The sequence below is a fragment of the Homarus americanus genome, unplaced genomic scaffold (genome assembly GCF_018991925.1).
Source record: "Homarus americanus isolate GMGI-L3 unplaced genomic scaffold, GMGI_Hamer_2.0 scaffold47967, whole genome shotgun sequence".
NCBI lineage: Eukaryota > Metazoa > Arthropoda > Malacostraca > Decapoda > Nephropidae > Homarus > Homarus americanus.
The window spans coordinates 1,013,226-1,034,628 of record NW_024731965.1 but is presented as its reverse complement, the minus strand read 5'-3'; the positions used below and the strand labels follow the sequence as shown (position 1 = coordinate 1,034,628).

Below are 21,403 nucleotides of genomic sequence, written 5' to 3'. Positions count from 1 at the left end.
AGGGCATATAGTCTTGGTGCCTGGGAGGTTTGACGGCAGAGCGGGGTAGGTGTGACTGCTAAAAGGAGGAGGAGGAAGTAACAGTGCCTCCAAAGGGGAATTTTAGTAGTGGCGGTATTGTTGGTGAAGGTGGTACTTCTGCTGACAGTGTTAGTGGTGGTGGTGGTGGTGGTGGTGGTGGTAGTGATGGTTATTGTGGTGGCGGCGGTGAGCGACAGTCGCCAGTGCCTGCATGAGGTGTGAGTCACGGAGGGAGGGTGTGAGTCACCTCGGCCATTAATTATGATTTATCTTCCTGCCGTGTACCATTCAAAACACGCAGCATATTTTGATAGAAGTTCTGGCGCGTCTGGTCGTGTTGTGGAGTGTAGGGTAGTTATCAGTGTTGGTGAGGTGTGCCTCTGGCGGAGACGACTCTCATTTTGTGGGCTCAGTAAACATCTTATGACTTATCGAAATGCTAAAGCTATTTTTGTTTTAAAAATGGGTCTACAAGGAACAAGAGCTATTCTCGAAGAATTTTATCTTATTTCAAAAGGGTAGTTAAAAAGAAAGAGAAATCAGCGACGTTGACACAATATCTTGTTGACTGTATGTGTCCCCGACAGTGTAACTGGTGGGAGGTGAGAAGGGGCAAGGTAGAAACGAGGGAAGAGGTCTCTTTGCCTTCCCCGTCCCTTGCACTTATCTACATGACCACACTGACAGAGGCAACTACGGTGAATGTGTCTGCATATGTAGCTTATGTATGCTTAAACGACATATACATCTTTTTTATACATTGTATGACTGCATATTTCTATACGTATATTCCTGAAAGTGTAACTGCAGCATCTATAACTTAATATTTGTGTTTTTCTGTTAAAAAGAACGACATAAATGTTTTAACTTTATAACAGCGACTGGGATAGTAAACGTTAACAGAGGGACGCGGTAACTGTAATGAATTCTTGGAAAATAATTAAGGTTGAATAAGAGAGTCATCATGTGGGCGAACATGACAAATGCGAGGCTTCTTCTCATATGGTCACTGTGATTATATTTCTTTCTGACTAGAATATCCGGATTTTGGGGCAAAGTTTCATACGCAATACAAGTCAATTAATTATTGGCACTCGTGGACATATAATGTGAAGGAAGGAAGTAAGAGGAGGGTGAGGCGGAGAGTGAGGGAGGCTGGAGGTAAAGGAAGATGAGTAGGAGGAGGTAAGTGAAGGAGGCTGGAGGTAAAGAAAGAGGATGAGTAGGAGGAGGTAAGTGAGGGAGGCTGGAGGTAAAGGAGGAGGATGCGTAGGTGGAGGTAAGTGAGGGAGGCTGGAGGTAAAGAAGGAGGATGAGGGCTGGTGGTCCTGGGCGTCTCGACGATTCAACACTGATCATTGTACGTCCACAGTACAGTGCTGGGGAGAAGCAGGCGGTCACATAAATAAAATACAGCATGACAGGCAGGACGGCATAACGTTATACAGAGAGAGAGAGAGAGAGAGAGAGAGAGAGAGAGAGTTATCTTTTCATGCTTTCTTTAGCTCTTAAGAATACTACGACACAGCCGTGCAAACAAGAGGCTTCGCAATAGTCACAAACCGCAACCTTAACTGGACAATAACCAACTCACACAACTTGATAATTCCCCGAGATAACACACATAACTCACGAGGCAAGATGAAGCGGGAGAGAGGTGGGTAGCGGCACCCCACCACCACGAGGCCTCCCCGGGCCCCAGGGATACTGCCTACAGTTATCTTGGTGCAGTGCGACCCTCGCCCCTCCTCTCCTGCCACACATGTGTTTTATTGTCTGCTCCAGCTCATGTTTATTACTCTAATTCATTTTGACAATGTGGAAACAAAGCATCATTTTTCATGGTAATTTGGGTTATTTTTGTAGAGTCCCAAAGCCTGAGCGTCACTTATGTGGAATTGGCCTGGTCGACACACAACTGTCATTAGAACTGGGGGAGGCGGCAGCGGTCGTTCCTGACTGGTGGCAGTGCTTTTCCTCTCTTTAGAATGGTAACGACGTTTTAACCACCAGCTCTAGTGACCTGCAAATTGGATTTTCTGTAAAATCCCCTCATCCCCCCCCCCCAAAAAAAAGTTTAATAGATATTGGCAGTGGTGGCGAAACGTCTTACATGCAGCAGATGCCGCAGTGCTGGTCCACGTTTACACTGGGCACCATCTTTTGTGAGGTCTTACATGATTTAAAGAGATTATCTGTTGAGGAGCCACCACAAGGTCGAGGGTCAGGGTCAGGGGAAGGGGGAGAGGGATCACGAGGAGAGGGGAGCTTCAGGAGGGAGGGATGTGCTGCAGCTGGGCGTGGGAGTGTTCCTGTTGGTTACGTTCACTAAAGCCCTGACTTAGTTGTCAGCTTCTCATACACCGTCAGCTCCTATGCTTTCCTCCCTCCAGTTTTACAAATATTTTCTTTCTTTTACTCATATATTTTTAAATAACGGCACCACCTCCTTTAATTCCCTGGTACAGCAGTGCCTCTTATGAGTGTATTCTGACAATGCAGGTTAAAGTTAATAATTTACAACGTTTGTCAGGATACAAAACACAACAGACGCATAATCTCAACCCGTTCATCACTTCATCATGGCTTGGACGGAAGTTCTTGTTGTTGGCTTCGGGATGAATAAACTTGTGTGGTTTCCGCGGCTTAACTGAATCGTTTAAGTAAAGGTCCAGATACCTGGGTGAATCATTTTTTTTTTCATCGCGTAGCTGAATCATTAGGCATACATGTGCCTCTACTCTCCAACTTATTTACTGCGAGTGTTACCTGTTTTCTCGTTTACTAACTTTCTGGCGCCCCCATGAACAAGGCCTCTGCTCTACAACCTCAACTCTTAATTCCCAGTAATATACAGGCAAAAATCATGTTTGTTTTAATGTTTTCGCTATTTCCCGCAAATTGTTCTTTATTTACTGTGTATCCCATCATCATGTCGATTGTTACTCCTACATCTTTTTCATTACATCAAACTTCACCACAGTACTGTACTCGTTTCTGTCAAATGTGAAAGCATACTGTTAGAAATCACAATTAACAAGGATACTATTCACATCGATGTAGAAGACCAGAAAGCAGAGATTTCCTGCTGAAAACACGATCAAAGAACTCTATGTATATCCAGCTAATGTATTTGACCATTACATGAAAGTGCTACCAAACTTTTTGTGGTCACTTATCCACGCATCTGTATATAATGGATTGGATATTGTTTTGTCTGCAGTCTCACCTTCCTCGGGTCTCATACAGTCTAGTCACGCACTGCGGAACCCATCCCATAAGCTGCTCATAAATTCGTCGACGAAACCCACTATTTATGCTGATAACAGAAGTGAAGCAACTCTTATTTACCTCCTTCCTTTCATCATGTAATTCAACCTCATTTTCCACCAAGTCACAAGACGTAAATAAAAATAAGACACATGCAAACATAAAATTCAACACCTGCTGAAACCTGCAAGACAACAACACACTGCAAAAAATAATAAACAGGTTATAGGAAACATCAAACCTTCATACATAAACTTAAAGTAACAAAAATTCCCTCGGGTCCTATTTTTTTTCTATCGTAAATGCCACTAACCTGCAAAGCAGTTATTTCGATCTGTTAATCCTCTCACTACTTTCAGATCAAAGGAATATATAAAATCTCTGGTCTCTGTACTGTATTAATTTTGAACTTGAGTCATAACCTAAATGATCCTCGTCCCACTCAAGCTACTGCGACAACCTACACCTTTGACTCATCTTAATATTTAACACAGTCATTTCTCAGCTGTGGTTTACACTCGCAGCAAATCTCTCGCCTCGACAGCTTTCTTGTACAAACGTGACCCAGAACTTTTCGCAGTCCTCTTTAAGTTTCTTGGCGTTTTGTTCTTAAACACCATTTTCTCATTTCATGCTCACTGGCCGGAACCTAATCCAGACACCCTGCCTCCCCAGTTATCATTCTGACAGTTTACACGTATCACTACTTCCCTTGTACCTTAAATCACATGATCTAATTATCGATAACCAGATTTCTTTTTTTATATACTGGATTTTCTTTGTTGGAACTTGTACTCATAATACAAACTCTTAATAACCTTCTAGGATCTTTATTTGTTCCTTTGAATTCACTGAGGAGCCCTGATGCAGTGTTGTAGTGAGATCTTTTTCTGATCTTTCTATCATATTCCCTCTTTTTCACCTAAGTATTCATAACGAGAATGTTCAATCTGTGTTTACTTTCCATAAATGTTAAATTCTTTGTTTTAGTACGTTACTAAGTTTCCACAACTAATAACCATTTTCAGATCCATAAAGTGAAGCATCACATGCAAAGAAAAATAGTGTTATTCTGACCCTCAGGCTTGTTACCTCTGTGGCGTCTGTATAACTTTACTAAAGTTGAAGAAGCACAAAAAAAAACCACACAAAAAGTTTCTTCTCTCCTCTTCAGTATTAACCCAAGTACTCAAACACTCGTGTCATCATAGCCCAAAACTTCTCAGGGGAGCCGTACTTCTTGTTTAAATAATTGGCTTTGTTTTACATGCTAATGAATATTTACTTTCCTAAAGCACCACCGTAACATCTGTACGTGTGGTCCCACGACGCACTAACGTCACGTAATGAGAGGCTGAACTCCCTTGATTTTTCAGTTATGTATTGTGTGTACTGTCCATAATCCATCTCTGACTCTTATCATTCCCACTGCAGTTCTCTATCGTAAACCTCTTCCCCCTTTCATTATATTTGCACGAACCTCGGTTCATGATACCGTGACAGACAATCCTGAACTTCTCCTAGGATATTTGTACTCTTGCTTCATACCTAGAGGATATAAGCGCGACGCAAATGTTAATATATTTATCCGAATATGATTCCACTTTTTTTTCAGCGTGTCTCTTTACCATACATATGTGTCCTATTGTCTAAGTCCATGAATTTGCCAAGAGACTTTTGGAGTTAACTTGACTAATTTATGAGTCAAACGCACAATCAATAGATTCCATATTGCAGTATTTCTAATTTAGATAATATGGCTTTTATCCATTACTGCACCAGATCACCTCATGGTGGGCACAAACCACCCATCTCCTGTTCTCCGGTGTGCTTCACTTCGATCTGGCGTATGTTAATATTAAGTTCGCCAGAGCAGCACCATTTCCTCGTACACTGAACGGCATTTACAATTTTCTGCTTGCTGGTACAGTTCCTCGATCTGGTTAATAGACAGGGCCTCAGTGTCGCCACTCCCTTCGTCCAGCAGTAATTAAGGACACCACCACCACCCGGAGCCTGCTTCCCTGACCACCGTGTCGGCTAGAGGAGGTATGTCAGAAATGTGTCTCTCGAGCGTCAGCATCAAGTATAACTTGAGAAACAACACACACACATTGAGTATTATCGTTGCGGAATCATAAAAATCCGTATTTTTCTCAACGTTTACAAACACAGACCTGACATTGTGCTGAGCATGAACCATGACACTTAAGGTCGATCAAGCGGTCAGCAAGTGACCAGTTGACACTCGAGGATGGGGGGGGGGTAACACTCAAAGGTGGGCGGGTGACACTTGAGGGTGGGCAGGTGACACTTGAGGGTGGGCAGATGACACCTTGGTGGGCAGGTGACTGAGGGCGTGGGCAGGTGACACTCGAGGGTGGGCAAGTGACACTCGAGGGTGGGCAAGTGACACTTGAGGGTGGGCAGGTGACACTCGACGGTGGGCAGGTGACACTTGAGGGTGAGCAGGTGACACTGGGGTGCCAGGTGACACTTGAGAATGAGCGGGTGACACTCGAGATGGGCAGCTAACACTTGAGAGTGGGCAGGTGACTTGAGGGAGGCAGGTGACACTTGAGGGTGGGCAGCTAACACTTGAGGGTGGGCAGGTGACACTTGAGGGTGGAAGGTGACACTTGAGGGTGGGCAGGTGACATTTGAGGTGGGAGGTGACACTTGAGGGTGGGCAGGTGACACTTGAGGTAGGCGGGTGACACTCGAATATAGGAGGTGACACTCGAGAGTGGCCTTGGTGATGGAGGCCAGGAATGGTGAAAGCCTGGAGTGGTGGAGGCAAGGGGTGGTGGAGGCTAGGTGTGGTGGGCCAGGGGTGGTGGAGGCTAGGTGGTGGAGGCCTGAAGTGGTGGTGGCCTGGGTGGTGGGTCTAGCGTGGTTGAGGGCCTAGGATGGTGGAGCCTTGGGGTGGTGGAGGCTTGGGGTGGTTGGGGCCTGGGGTGGTGGCGGCCTGGGGTGGTGGAGGCCTAGAGTGGTGGAGGCCTGGGGTGGTGGAGGCCTGGGGGTGGTGGTGGCCTGGGGTGGTGGTGGCCGGGGTGTTGGAGGCCCGGGGTGGTGGAGGCCTGGGGTGGTGGAGGCCGGGGTGGTGGAGGCCTGGGGTGGTGGAGGCCTGGAGTGTGGAGGCCTGGGGTGGGTGGGGGGGTGGGCCTGGGGTGGTGGAGGCCTGGGTGGTGGAGGCCTGGGTGGTGGAGGCCTGGGGTGGGTGAAGGCCTGGGGTAGTGGAGGCCTGGGGTGGTGGAGGCTTGGGGTGGTTGGGGCCTGGGGTGGTGGCGGCCTGGGGTGCTGGTGGTCTGGAGTAGTGGGGCCTGGGGTGGTGGTGGCGTGGGGTGGTGGAGGCCTGGGGTGGTGGGGGCTTGGGGTGGTTGGGGGCCTGGGTGGCGGCCTGGGGTGGTGGTGGCCTGGGTGGTGGAGGCCTGGGGTGGTGGAGGCCTGGGGTGGTGGTGGCCTGGGTGGTGGAGGCTTGGGGTGGTTGGGGCCTGGGGTGGTGGCGGCCTGGGGTGGTAGAGGCCTAGGTGGTGGAGGCCTGGGGTGGTGGAGGCCTGGGGTGGTGGTGGCCTGGGGTGGTGGTGGCCGGGGTGGTGGAGCCTGGGTGATGGAGGCCTGGGGTGGTGGTGGCGTGGGGTGGTGGTGGCCTGGAGTGGTGGAGGCCTGGGGTGCTGGTGGTCTGGAGTGGTGGAGGCCTGGGGTGGTGGAGGCCTGGGGTGGTGGAGGCCTGGGGTGCTGGTGGTCTGGGTGGTGGTGTGCGTGGTGGTGGCGTGGGGTGGTGGTGGCCTGTGTGGTGGTGGCCTGTGGTGGTGGAGGCCTGGGGTGGTGAGCCTGGGAGTGTGGAGGCCTGGGGTGGTGGAGGCCTGGGTGGTGGAGGCCTGGGGTGGTGAGGCCTGGGGTGTGAGTGGAGGCCTGGGTGGTGGAGGCCTGGGGTGGTGGTGGCCTGGTGTGGTGTGGCCTGTGGTGGTGGAGGCCTGGGGTGGTGAAGGCCTGGGGTGGTGGAGGCCTGTGGTGGTGGAGGGCCTGGGGTGGTGGAGGCCTGGGGTGGTGAGCCTGGGGTGGTGAGGCCTGGGGTGGTAGGTCTGGCGTGGTGGGGCCTGGTGGTGGAGGCTTGGGGTGGTGGAGGCTTGGGGTGGTGGAGGCCTGAGTGGTGGAGGCCTGGGGTGGTGGAGGCCTGGGGTGGTGGAGGCCTGGGGTGGTGGGCCTGGGGTGGTGGGCCTGGGGTGCTGGTGGTCTGGAGTGGTGGTGGCCTGGGGTGGTGGAGGCTGGTGGTGGTGGCCTGGGGTGGTGGTGGCCGGGGTGTTGGAGGCCCAGGGTGGTGGAGGCCTGGGGTGGTGGAGGCCGGGGTGGTGGAGGCCTGGGGTGGTGGAGGCCTGGGTGATGGGCTTGGGGTGGTGGTGGCCGGGGTGGTGGAGGCCTGGGGTGTGGAGGACCTGGGTGGTGGAGGCCTGGGTGGTGGAGGCCTGGGGTGGTGGAGGCCTGGGGTGGTGAAGGCCTGGGGTGGTGGAGGCCTGGGGGTGGTGGAGGCTTGGGGTGGTTGGGGCCTGGGGTGGTGGCGGCCTGGGTGCTGGTGGTCTGGGTAGTGGAGACCTGGGGGTGGTGGAGGCCTGGGGTGGTGGTGGCCTGGGGTGGTGGAGGCTTGGGGTGTGGTTGGGGCCTGGGTGTGGCAGCATGGGGTGGTGGGCCTGGGTGGTGGAGGCCTGGGGTGGTGGAGGCCTGGGGTGGTGGTGGCTGGGGTGGTGGTGGCCAGGGGTGGTGGGCCTGGGTGATGGAGGCCTGGGGTGGTGGTGGCGTGGGGTGGTGGTGGCCTGGAGTGGTGGGGCAGGGGTGCTGGTGGTGCGGTGGTGGTGGGGCCTGGGGTGGTGGAGGCCTGGGGTGGGTGGAGGCCTGGGGTGCTGGTGGTCTGGGTGGTGGTGGCCTGGGGGTGGTGGTGGCGTGGGGTGGTGGTCCCTGGTGTGGTGGTGGCCTGTGGTGGTGGAGGCCTGGGGTGGTGAGGCCTGGGGTGGTGGGCTGGGGTGGTGGAGGCCTGGTGGTGGAGGCCTGGGTGGGTGAGGCCTGGGGAGTGGTGGGCCTGGGGTGGTGGAGGCCTGGGGTGGTGGTGGCCTGGTGTGGTGGTGGCCTGTGGTGGTGGGCCTGGGGTGTGAAGGCCTGGGGTGGTGGTGGCGTGGGTTGGTGGTGGCCTGTGGTGGTGGAGGCCTGGGGTGGTGAGGCCTGGGGTGGTGGAGGCCTGGGGTGGTGGAGGCCTGGGGTGGTGGTGGCCTGGTGTGGTGGTGGCCTGTGGTGGTGGAGGCCTGGGGTGGTGGTGGCCTGGTGTGGTGGTGGCCTGTGGTGGTGGAGGCCTGGGGTGGTGGAGGCCCGCCTGGGGTGGAGGAGGTCTGGGGTGGAGGGAGGCCTGGGGTTGTGGAGGGCTTGGGATGGTGGAGGCCTGGGGTTGTGGAGGCCTGGGTGGTGGAGGCTGTGGTGGTGGGAGGCCTGGGGTGGTGGCGTTGTTGAGGCCTGGGATGGTGGAGGAATGGAGGGGTGAGGCCTGGGGTGGAGGAGGCCTGGAGGGTGGGAGGCCTGGGGTGGTGGTGGCCTGGAGGGGTGGAGGCCTGGAGGTGTGGAGTCCTGGGGTGGTGGTGACCTGGAGGGGTGGAGGCCTGGGGTGGTGGTGGCCTGGAGGGGTGAGGCCTGGAGGGGGTGGAGGCCTGGGGTGGTGGGCCTGGGGTGGGTGGCCTGGAGGGTGGGGCCTGGAGGGGTTGTGGCCTGGAGGGGTGGAGGCCTGGGGTGGAGGCCTGGAGGGGTGGAGGCCTGGGGTGGTGGAGGCCTGGGGTGGTGGAGGCCTGGGGTGGTGGAGGCCTGGGGTGGTGGAGGCCTGGGGTGGTGGAGGCCTGGAGGTGGAGGCCCTGGGGTGGTGGGGCCTGGAGGTGGAGGCCTGGGGTGGTGGAGGCCTGGGGTGGTGGAGGCCTGGGGTGGTGGAGGCCTGGGGTGTTGGTGGCTCAGGGGTGGTGGAGGCCTGAGGTGGTGGAGGCCTGGGGTGTTGGTGGCCTGGAGGTGGTGGAGGCCTGGGGTGGTGGTGGCTCGGGGTGGTGGAGGCCTGGGATGGTGGAGGTGGGGTGGTGAGGCCTGGGGTGTTGGTGGCCTGGGTGGTGGAGGCCTGGGGTGGTGGAGGCCTGGGGTGTTGGTGGCTGGGTGGTGGGAGCCTGGGGTGGTGGTGGCTCGGGGTGGTGGAGGCTGGGGTGTTGGTGGCTGGGATGGTGAGGCCTGGGTGGTGGTGGCTCGGGTGGTGGAGGCCTGGGGTGTGGTGGAGGAATGGGTGGTGGGAGACCTCAGTGGAGGGAGGCCTGGGGGTGGAGGCCTGGGGTGGTGGCCTGGGATGGTGGTGGCCTGGAGTGGTGGAGGCCTGTGGTGGTGGTGGCCTGGAGTCGTGGAGGTCTGGGGTGGGGGAGGTCAGGTGAGTGGAGGTCCAGGGGTGGTGGAGGTCCGGGGTGGTGGAGGTCCAGGGGTGGTAGAGATCCAGGGGTGGGGGGAGGTCTGGGTGGTGGAGGTCAGGGGTGGTGGAGGTCAGGGTGGTAGAGATCCAGGGTGGGGGAGGTCTGGAGTGGTGGGAGGTCCCTGGTGGTGGAGGTCCGGGTTGGTGGAGGTCTGGGGTGGTAGAGAGATCCATGGTGGTGGAGGTCTGGAGTGGTGGAGGTCTGGGGTGGTGATGGTCTGGGGTGGTGGAGGTCTGGGTAGTGGAGGTCCAGGTGGTGGAGGTCAGGTTGGTGGAGGTCTGGGGTGGTAGAGATCCAGGGTGGTGGAGGTCCGGGGTGGTGGAGGCCTGGGGTGGTGGAGGTCAGGGTGGTGGAGGTCTGGGGTGGTAGAGATCCAGGGTGGTGGAGGTCTGGAGTGGTGGAGGGGTGTGGGGTGAGGTGGGGTCAGGGGTGGTGGAGTCTGGGTGGTGGAGGTCAGGGGTGGTGGAGGTCCAGGGTGGTGGAGGTCCAGGGGTGATGGAGGCCTGGGGTGGTGGAGGTCTGGATTGGTGGAGGTCCAGGGTGGTGGAGGTCCGGGGTGGGTGGAGGTCTGGGGTGGTAGAGATCCAGGGGTGGTGGAGGTCCAGGGTGGTGGAGGCCTGGGGTGGTGGAGGTCCAGGGGTGGTGGAGGTCTGGGGTGGTAGAGATCCAGGGTGGTGGGGTCTGGAGTGGTGGAGTCCAGGGGTGGTGGAGGTCTGGAGTGGTGGAGGTCGGGGTGGTGGAGGGGTCCGGGGTGGTGGAAGTCCGGGGTGCTGGAGGCCTGGGGTGGTGGAAGTCTGGAATGGTGGAAATGGGGTGGTGGGGAGTCCAGGTGGTGGAGGTCAGGGGTGGTGAAGTCTGGGGTGGTGGAGGTCCGTGATGGAGGCCTGGGGTTTTGGAGGTCTGGGTGGTAGAGATCCAGGGTGGTGGAGGTCTGGAGTGGTGGAGGTCAGGGTGGTGGGTTGTCGGGGTGGTGGAAGTCCGGGGTGGTGGAGGTCCAGGGGTGGTGGAGGTCAGGGGTGGTGGAGGTCTGGGGTGGTGAGATCCAGGGTGGTGGAGGTCTGGAGTGTGGTGGGGTCAGGGGTGGTGGAGGTCTGGAGTGGTGGAGGTCCGGGGTGGTGGAGGTCTGGAGTGGTGGAGGTCCGGGGTGGTGGAGGTCAGGGTGGTGGGAGGTCCGGGGTGGTGGAGGGCCTGGGGTGGTGGAAGTCTGGAATGGTGCAGGTCTGGGGTGGTGAATTCCTGGGGTGGTGGAAGTCTGGAATGGTGGAGGTCAGGGTGGTGGAGGTCCGGGGTGGTGGAGGTCTGGGTGGTGGGGTGGGTAGGTGGAGGTCTGGAGTGGTGGGGGTCAGGGGTGGTGGAGGTCCGGGGGTGGTGGAAGTCCGGGGTGGTGGAGGCCTGGGGTGGTGGAAGTCTGGAATGGTGGAGGTCCAGGGTGGTGAATTCCTGGGTTGGTGGAAGTCTGGAATGGTGGAGGCTGGAGTGGTGGGAGGTCCGGGGTGGTGGAGTCTCAGGTGGTGAGGTCCGGGGTGCTGGAGGTCTGGAGTGGTGGAGGTCCAGGGTGGTGGAGGTCTGGAGTGGTGGAGGTCAGGGGGTGGTGGAGGTCCAGGTGGGTGGAAGTCCGGGGGTGGTGGAGGCCTGGGGTGGTGGAAGTCTGCAATGGTGGAGGTCAGGGTGGTGAATTCCTGGGGTGGTGGAAGTCTGGAATGGTGGAGGCCTGGAGTGGTGGAGGTCAGGGTGGTGGAGGTCCAGGGTGGTGGAGGTCTGGAGGTGGTGGAGGTCCGGGGTGGGTGGAGGTCCAGGGTGGTGGAGGCCTGGGGTGGTGGAAGTCTGGAATGGTGGAGGTCAGGGGTGGTGAGGCCTGGGGTGGTGGAAGTCTGGAATGTTGGAGGCCTGGAGTGGTGGAGGTCGGGGTGGTGGAGGTCTGGAGTGGTGGAGGTCCGGGGTGGTGGAGGTCCAGGGTGGTGGATGTCGGGGTGGTGGAGGGCCGGGGTGGTGGAGGCCTGGGGTGGTGGAGGTCCAGTGTGGAGGTCTGGGGTGGTGGAGGGCCGGGGTGGGGAGGCCTGGGGTGGTGGAGGTGTGGGGTGGTGGAGGTCCGGGGTGGTGGTGGCCTGGGATGGTGGAGGAGGCTTGGAGTGGTGGAGGCCTGGGTGGTGGAGTCTCGGGTGGTGGAGGGCCATGATTGCTGGAGATCAGGGTGGTGGAGGTCCAGGGTGGGGAGACCCAGGTGGTGGAGGGCATGGGTTGCTGGAGGTCCGGGCTGTTGGAGGTCCAGGGTGGTGGGGCCAGGTGGTGGAGGGCATGGGATGCTGGTGGTCAGGCTGTTGGAGTTCTGGGGTGGTGGATGTCCGGCGTGTTGGGGCCTGGGGTGGTGTAGGTTTGGGGTGGTGGAGGTCTGGCGTGGTGGAGGCCTGGTGTGGTGGAGGCCATGGTTGCTGGAGGCCTGGGGTGGTGGATGCCTGGGGTGGTGGGAGGCCTGGGGTGGTGGGAGGCCTGGGGTGGTGGAGGGCCTGGGTGGTGGTGGAGGCCTGGGGTGGTGGAAGTCTGGGTGGTGGAGGCCTTGGGTAGTGGAGGTCTGGGGTGGTGGAGGCTTGGAGTGGTGTGGGCCTGGGGTGGTGTAGGTCTGGGGTGGCAGGGGTTCCGGCGTGGTGGAGGCCTGGGGTGGTGTAGGTCTGGGGTGGTGGGGGTCCGCGTGGTGGAGGCCTGGGGTGGTGTAGGTCTGGGGTGGTGGAGGTCCGGCGTGGTGGAGGCCTGAGTGGTGTGGGTCTGGGGTGGTGGAGGTCCGGCGTGGTGGAGGCCTGGGGTGGTGGAGGCCTGGGGTGGTGGAGGCCTGGGGTGGTGGAATGCCTGGGGTGTGTAGGCCGGGGTGGTGGGGCCAGGGTTGCTGGAGGCCTGGGGTGGTGGAGGCCTGGGGTGGTGGAGGTCTGCGGTGGTGGAGGCCTGGGGTGGTGGACGCCTGGGGTTGGGGGAGGCCTGGGTGTGGTGTAGGCCTGGGGTGGTGGAATGGTTGCTGGAGGCTTGGGGTGGTGGGGGCCTGGGGTGGTGGAGGCCTGGGGTGTGGAGGTCTGGGGTGGTGGAGGCCTGGGGTGGTGGAGGCCTGGGTGGTGTGGGCCTGGGGTGAGTGGGGCCATGGTTGCTGGAGGCCTGGGGTGTGGTGGAGGCCTGGGTGGTGGAGGCCTGGGTGGTTGAGGCCTGGAGTGGTGTGGGCCGGGTGGTGAGAGCCATGGTTGCTGGAGGCCAGGGTGGTGGAGGCCAGGTGGTGGAGGCCTGGGTGGTGTAGGCCTGGTGGCAGAGACTGGTTGGTGGAGGTCAAGTTGGTAGAGGCTAGGTGGTGGGACCGGGGTGGTGCAAGAGACACGTGGAGGTCATGAGGGCGGCGGTGATTGTGGTATTGATCACAGGACACACGGAGTCGGGCGTCAGGTGGACCACTCCTCGCAACACTGTAGCCCTTGCTCTCCTCCAGCCTTTGGGGGGTGGCACGTGGGTGAGGGGAGATATGGAAGGAGGAGGGGAAGAATCAGAGAAGGGGATGAGATAGGGAAAGGAGGAAGGATATAAGGGGATGACGAAGGGGTAGAAATGAAAGGGTAGGTGAGTGAAGTAGAAAGAGAATGGTCAAGAAAAACAACGGATTGAAAGGAAGAGAAGAAGCAGTTTTAAATAATGTCTATTGAAGGGCCATCATGGCTTATTGCTTCGTAAGATTCATTGTAATTTCTGAAGAGGTAAGCGTTCACTTGACGGCTGGCACGTCACCTGGAAATTTGTAACCAATGGTCTGGAATGTTCCCTGACTCCTGGCACTGACTTCTGACAGATCTTGATCAAAGGCAAGAATATCTTAAGGTCACTTTCCATAACGCCGTAGAACAGTGTGAAAGAGGTATTGGAGAAACAACTGCTACTTCTCAACACAGATAATTTGACCTTAGTGAAGAAACTGAGCCTGACTGACTGACGCTTAGATATAGAGGTAAAGTTAAAAATGTTCCTAGTACTTCTGTGTGGCCTTAAATTTGACTTTTGATAGAATAGGACAACAACAACTCGATAAACATTCCGCAGCTGACCTTCAGGAATATCCTTTGCGAGTTCTGATTAGAAAAGCCCCACCCAAAAAAAAAAGATTCTTAAGAGTATAAAAAATATAGACACACGTTATACCCGTTGGCTAATTTCCCAAGTTATAAGCAACAAACAACTGCAAATCTCCAGGCATGTAATAATCGAGTCTTGAAAGGGGCCAAATTTTACTGTATCTAGACTACTTTCTAGTGACTTTGAATTTGTTGACTCTTCATGAGACAAACATCACACTTCTCTCGGGAGGGGCAGAGTGCTGATGCAGAATTTCAAAGCAATGTATCAACTATCAAGTCATGGCTGAGAAAGACTTGTTCACGAAGGAATAAATAGACGGACAACATCTATCCCAATATTCCTTTCTCGGACCCAAGGACTCAATGTGTGTGTCTGTGTGTGTGTGTGTGTGTGTGGCAGGTGACCGGTGTGGGGAGGAACAAGACCTACAAGTGTTACAAGACTGGGGAAGGGGAGGAGGAGAGTGAGGGGGGAATTGGAGGAGGTTTATTTTAAATAGCGGTGAAGGGAGATGATAGAAGGGTTAAAAGGGGACGAGGAGGAAGGACAAGGAAGGGGGAGGTGAGGTAAGGATGGAGAAGTGGACGAGGGGGCTACCACAAAGGTCAGCCGGGAGGATGATGTATTGAACAGCAGTACTGTAGGTCAGCCAAACAACCAGCTCTAAAACCCATTACCCAACCACAGAACCACGAATCATACAAGGAGCTTCCCAAGCAATATATTCTTTCTATAAAGATATTTCTAATACTTTAATTGTATATTAATTGTGACCTATTACCAGCATATGGAAACTCATACAAAAATATAACTGGACATGTGAAGACTCATACATTTTTAATTCCTAGAGTCAATAAAAGTAACAGAAATATCAGGTTTCATTGTTTTAAAGACTATGGCTCTGCTATCTCAAGGGCAGGTTCAGGGGCTCGAAAATGGGGTTTAAACCTCGCCAAGGTGAGCGACACAAACTGAGGGGCCGGTTGATGCTGTACGATCAGTGTCTTCTTGTATTCTACTCGGCGATACAACCGTTTGTCGTTCCTCTTCAACTTATAATTCAGCTTAGTTATCACGTAGCTTTTATTTCACTTTCATACCCACACACACACACACACACACACACACACGTGATGCCCCTCATATCACCATCTTTGAGGGAATTGCTACACCACGTTAGGTCCTTTATAACACCATCTGTGAGGGAATTACTGCACCACGTCAAGCCTCATAAAACCATCTGTGAAATTACTACACCACGTCAGGTCCTCATAACACCATCTGTGAGGTACTACACGTCAGGCCCTCACAACACCATCTGTGAGAACTACTACAAGTGAGGCCCCTCATAAAACCATCTGTGAGGAATTACTACCACGTCAGGTCCCTCATAACACCATCTGTGAGAGTACTACACCACGTCAGGTCCCTCATAACACCATCTGAGAGGATTACTACACCACGTGAGGCCCTCATAAAACCATCTGTGAGAATTACTACACGTCAGGTCCTCTATCTGTGAGAGTACTACACCACGTCAGGCCCTCATAACACCATCTGTGAGAACTACTACCAAGTGAGGCCCTCATAAAACCATCTGTGAGAATTACTACACCACGTCAGGTCCTCATAACACCATCTGTGAGAATTACTACACCACGTCAGGCCTCATAACACCATCTGTGAGGGACTACTACACCACGTGAGGCCCTCATAACACCATCTGTGAGGAGTTACTACACCACGTCAAGCCCTCATAACACCATCTGTGAGGCACTACACCATGTGATGCCCTCATAACACCATCTGTGAGGAGTTACTTCACCACGTGAGGTCCTCATAACACCATCTGTGAGGAGTTACTACACACGTCAAGCCCCTCATAACACCATCTGTGAGAATTACTACACCACGTGATGCCCCTCATAACACCATCTGTGAGGGAACTACTACACCACGTGATGCCCCTCATAACACCATCTGTGAGGGAGTTACTACACTACGTGTCTGTTGTTCAACACCTCAGCGCACATGACCTACGTGACCTCCACTGTAAACATTAATCTATATGTTCAGGCTTCTACGCCCTTGACTCTTCAGGCTTCTACGCCCTTAACTCATGAGACATAATGGCAAGCATGAACTTAGCACGCTTCTGCGCTTCACCTTACACAAGGATGTAGGGGAGTGCCCAATAAATAAAAATGTTCACTGTATGTTCCTTTACCTTTCTCTAATCAAGGATTTTGTTAAACCACCAATGTATGTAATCAGTCATTTATGTCCAATGTATAATTTCAGCCTTCGGGCTGAAGAACTTTTTCAATAAACCGTTAATTATTATTATTATTATTATTATTATTATTACTGTTATTATTATTATTATTAATATTATTATTATTATTATTACACACACACACACCTCTGCGACATCTTCACAGTAATAAAAATAATTCTTTGCAGTGCTCTGTCAGGTGCCGTTCATCCATCACCATTATTGCCCCGCCCATGCGATCACTAGGAGGATTTCACGGAAAACTGTAAGAGCTGCGCCAGGACCAGAGAAAGAGAGAGACAAAAGGTAAAACACGCAGGAGGAGGAGGACTTAACACAGGGAAGGCATGGGAGCCTAAGTGGCTTACTGGCGCTTGGGCATAATAATACAATCTTGTCTAGTTCATTGGCTTCTTCTGTTCAACATGTACTATGACTTAAGAAGAGAGAGACCGCCTAGTGAATGTGACAGGTCTCAGGGTAGGAAGCAGTGTTAACCATCACCCAGGAGCATAGAGGACGACTCTTATATTCCATGTTATTGGATTAGATGGTAGTGGTAGAGGTGCCAAATGACAACTGGTGGTAGGAGTGTCGCGGCTGGGGAGAGGTTCTTCAACCACACTATGGCAACACGCCTCAATTTTTCCATTATACTCATGATGACAATATATTCGAGCGTTGTACCTTAAGACAAGAAGTCTTTTCTCGTCACACACAGTTAAGGATGAGTTACAATAGCGGGTGTTACGAAACACTGCAAGTAACACAACACACTGACATGAGAAGTGTGTGAGGAGTGGCCCAAGTAAAAGGACATTATATAGATTGTTTACATTACACACAATGTTTTCGTGGCTGGCTTTATTGTTGTGGTGGTTGTAGGGTCTTGTACTGCAGTGTGGGTGACAAGTGGAGGATAAGGAGAGTGTGTTGTTAGGGTCCGCGAGAACATAGGACTTGATATTCATCTTCGCTGACACTGTCCTTCACAATATGAGATGTGTTGTCACTCACTATTACTGCCTCTTCACATTATCGGAATGCTGCATGTTAATCACCAGTAAAAAACATATCTCGCTCACACATTATGAAGGCCAATATCTGCTCCGTAAGAAGTGAGGGTCAAGAGGTTAGTATTATTTTCATCTCTCTAACTATTGCAGTAACATATGTGTTCTGTTGGTGTTCCCCTTCTACTACACGGCTTTAGGACTACAATCTGACTCTTCTCTGTTGGGTGTTGCTGGGTCTTGGGAAAAGACATGAGGTACAGATACAAAATTAAAACGCATGACAACTGTTAGGTAATCAATATAAAATATCATTACTACTGTTTGTGTTATAACGCTGAGTTTAGGAATGTTAACAACATTTTGCTAGCATGGAAGACACTGAAGATGTCTTGAATAAAGACGAAAGCTAAGGTGCTCCATTGTTTCCCTTTTCCCTGTGTGATTTTGTATATATATATATATATATATATATATATATATATATATATATATATATATATATATATATATATATATATATATATATATATATATATATTCGTCACCCTGATAATAGAGAGGGTGTGGTTATATAGTGTGTGGGCAAGCTAGCATAAGATAGTAAGCGAATGAACGAATGAGTGGTTGAATCCCGACAGACAGCTGTATAGGCACATCAGCCACTGTCTCCCCTGTTTTCAGTCGCCCTTCAGTAGTGGTTTTGTGACCCAGGGCAAATTTAGTTCACTGGGTCAAATGTTAAGGGCAAGATGATGGGTGGAGTGTACAGTATCTTTTCCAGTGTTCTTGCTGCTTACTTGTTACACCAAAACCTTAATGTATTTTACATAACTATTCCGAATAAAACAACAAATATTTTAATTTGAGGCAAACATACGTCATTTGCATATTGTAACTGTTGTGCAAGTATTCTACAGGACAATTACCACGGTTCTTCTCATTCACCAACCTCTAACAGCACACCATAATACACTCTGTTACTAAATGAATATTTTTTGCCTCGACAACACAAACTCACCAAAAAAAATTGATAAGAATGCTATAAATTTTATTAATCGTAGGAAGGCAGGTCTTCTTTTATGTGAATGGTCGCTTCAACACAGCACTACTCTCCTCGTCCCTCACCCATGAACATTCCCCCTTACCCACACTATGAGCACAGTATGTTGACTTGAACAGTACTTGGATAATTCCACAATTAAGTAAATATCAGGGCCAGAAAAAACAATGCAGTTGTAATGTCCTCCGACCAATCCTTTCCATTCTTGTACTCACAAGTAAAGATGATGTCAGTTCCCGTCGAAACTGCATAGTTTAAATTTAAATTTAAGAGTAACTTTGATTTCCAAAATATTACCATACATGTGGTTAACTAACGATATACGACGAGATCTCACTTAACAAAATCTCACCAAACAATTCCTCACCGGACAGAAGCATATCACCGCCATAATACTGTGAATCAATCAAAATGCCACCAACTCAAGTTTCATATTGTTCAAACACCTCAGACGACTACCAGGTATCTACCCAACCACCGCCGCCCACCTTATCACTGTCACCTTCCCACTGCACGAGGCCCAGCAGCCCACACTCACATCATACTACTGTACTGTATATCTTGATCTATTAGTCCGCTCCCATCCACCCCACACATCTTAGTACCTATAGCATTAACCTACATTACATAAGTTGCGAGTGATACGGTTGTTCCGTTGAAATGTGTTGAGTGCGCGTGTGTGTGTTTACGCTCGTACTTGGTGCTTGCACGTATTTATAGTCAGGAATATCACCACAGCAGGAAATACCAAAGTCACTCACCTGGGACTTTGGCAGTACCGCAGGAGATGGTCGCAGTCCGGAACATAGTAGCAGGGGAAGTGTCAACACAGTGTGTATGGCCCGAATACAATGTGTAAGGTCCAGAAAAGGCAGCAGGGGAAGTGTCAAAACAAAGCGTACGTCCCGGAACACTGAGCACGAGAACCAGCACAGACTGAGTGGCCTCGTGTAGGAGCGGAGGGAGAGCTAGAGGCCGCAGGTCCACCCACCAAAACCCCGCGGAACTGTGTGTTGCCTCTCCCCTCGCCTTCCTCACACACCCTCCACACACCTTCTACCACACACCCACACACACACGCACACACCCCCACACACACACACCAACACACACAGACTCACACACACACACACCTCCACCCTCACTCACTCATATCCTCTTCCACACTCAAAACAAACACACCCTCAACCATACACACTCAACAAGTATTCAACACCACACACTCTCCACACACACTACCCCCATACACCTCCACGCACACACCATCCAGAAACACCCTCCACACCACGCTTCATCACACACCCTCCATCACACACACCCTCCACACCAATCACCCTCCATCACCCCTCCACCACACACACCCTCCACCACACACACCCTCCACCACACACACCCTCCCGCTTCTCTTACAGTTGAAACAGCCAACATGTGTGTTCTTACATTCAGTGTAGGTATGGTCTTGACTGACTTGACGTCTGTAGATAAGATAGAAGGCTATTGCTTGTAATGCTAGGTGGGAGGGCCGGGATTAGGATTGGAAGTTCTTTGGTGGCGATTTCGGGGAGAGGGATTGGTTTAGGATCAAGGAAAAAGAGAGAGGAAATTTGAAGAAAAGTAAGAGATTGACAGTATCAGGGCTCAACCAGATATGCTGAGGTTATAATAATTATATTTGAACTTACATCTTTCGTGATTAGGTTCTAGCTCTCAAGCCTTTTTCATTTAGTTAAAAATATGTTTATTTTTGCAGTAGCCATTGTTCCAAGGAAGGGGTGACGACCTCTAGCCAGGTTCTTGTGGAGCTGTCTGAGCAACGTATCTTTTGTTTCAATAAGAGTGGAAGGAAGGGCAAGAAGACAAGTGTTGGAGAGGCCAAGGGTAGTGTCCTTTGGTCACTCTCATCTTTTAATGAAAAAAGTTTTTCTGTTTAGAGAATTAAAGCTTTTTGTTTATAGTAGGAAGATTAATTTCTAAGAAGAGGTGTAGGATCCAACTTGCTACTTTTGTTCACAAGGAGGTGGTCCTAACTTTTGGTTTAATTGAAAGATTGAAGCTTGACTTGAAGGTACAGTATTTAATGGCTATACAGTTCTTTTGTTTTGTATTGAATTTAATAATTTTTCGATGTATTTTGGTATTGGTGGTGGGTTGTCGACTCTTATTCTGCTTAATCTGAACCAAGCGTGTTCTTCTCTTGCTCTTCTTATTGGTTCGTTGTCGAGCCAGTTTGCTGGTTCTGAGTCTAACTCTCGTATTTGTTCCCATGTTCTTTTGGCTTAGATGTAGATGTCTACGTTTACTGCGTTGATGTTGGCTCTTCTATGGAGTTCTTCGTTTGTTACTCTTTCTTCGTAACTGATGTTATATATGAATCTTAAGCTTTTTATTTTGTAAAGTTTGAAGTTTCTTGATTCTCGTTGCACTAAATGAGTTGGTTGGTACAGGCGGGTAGCACATAACTGATTTTATTAGTGCCGTGTATAATTTCCTTTTGTTTGGTATGTTCAGGTTTTTAAATCTTTTTATTTTTTAGAGTTTGCTACGTAGTTTGTTGACTTTTTCGTTGATGAAGCTCTGGTAACCATTTGTTGAGAGTTTCAGTCCCAGGATGCTGCCTTCGTTGGTGTTTGGGTAAATTTCTCCATCTACTATTACTGGTTCGACCTTTTTCTTGGCAATTGGTATGATTTTAAATTTGTTGATGTTAGTCCGTATTTTCCATTTCTTTTCATAGTCAATTATATTTTTTATTGTTAAGGCCGTATGGCGTGCCATCATTGCTTCTGATTTTCCGGGATATGATATGATTTGTGTGATGTCATCAGAAAAAATAATGTGTTCGCTATGTTGCGTTGGTTCAGGTAAGTTGCTCGTATATATGGAGAATAGTGTTGGGGATAGGACGCCTCCTTGGGCCTCCGCCTTCTAGGTCGAAGGGGGACTCAAATGGCTGCTAATTTTAGCTGCTGTGTTGTCCTGTTTTGAAGGTAGTCAGCATGGGATTCTCTTACTTGCAGGTAGGTCTAGCGGCTTATCAGGCGCTAGTCCCGGCCACACTTTATCACACGCTCTTACATCTCTTAAGACTGTTTACTTGGTTTTGCTGTTTTTCTTGGCTATGATTTCTGTTATTATTGCTATTGCTGCTTGGGTTCTCTACCTCTTCTAAAGCCGTGTTGTTCGGGTT

General features: G+C 52.0%; 1 protein-coding gene across 1 annotated transcript in view; it reads right to left on the bottom strand.

Annotated features, from left to right (window-relative positions):
• LOC121868098 (vegetative cell wall protein gp1-like) overlaps nucleotides 1-21,403 on the bottom strand; it is a 46,950-nt gene that overhangs the window by 1,551 nt on the left and 23,996 nt on the right. The window lies entirely within an intron of this gene.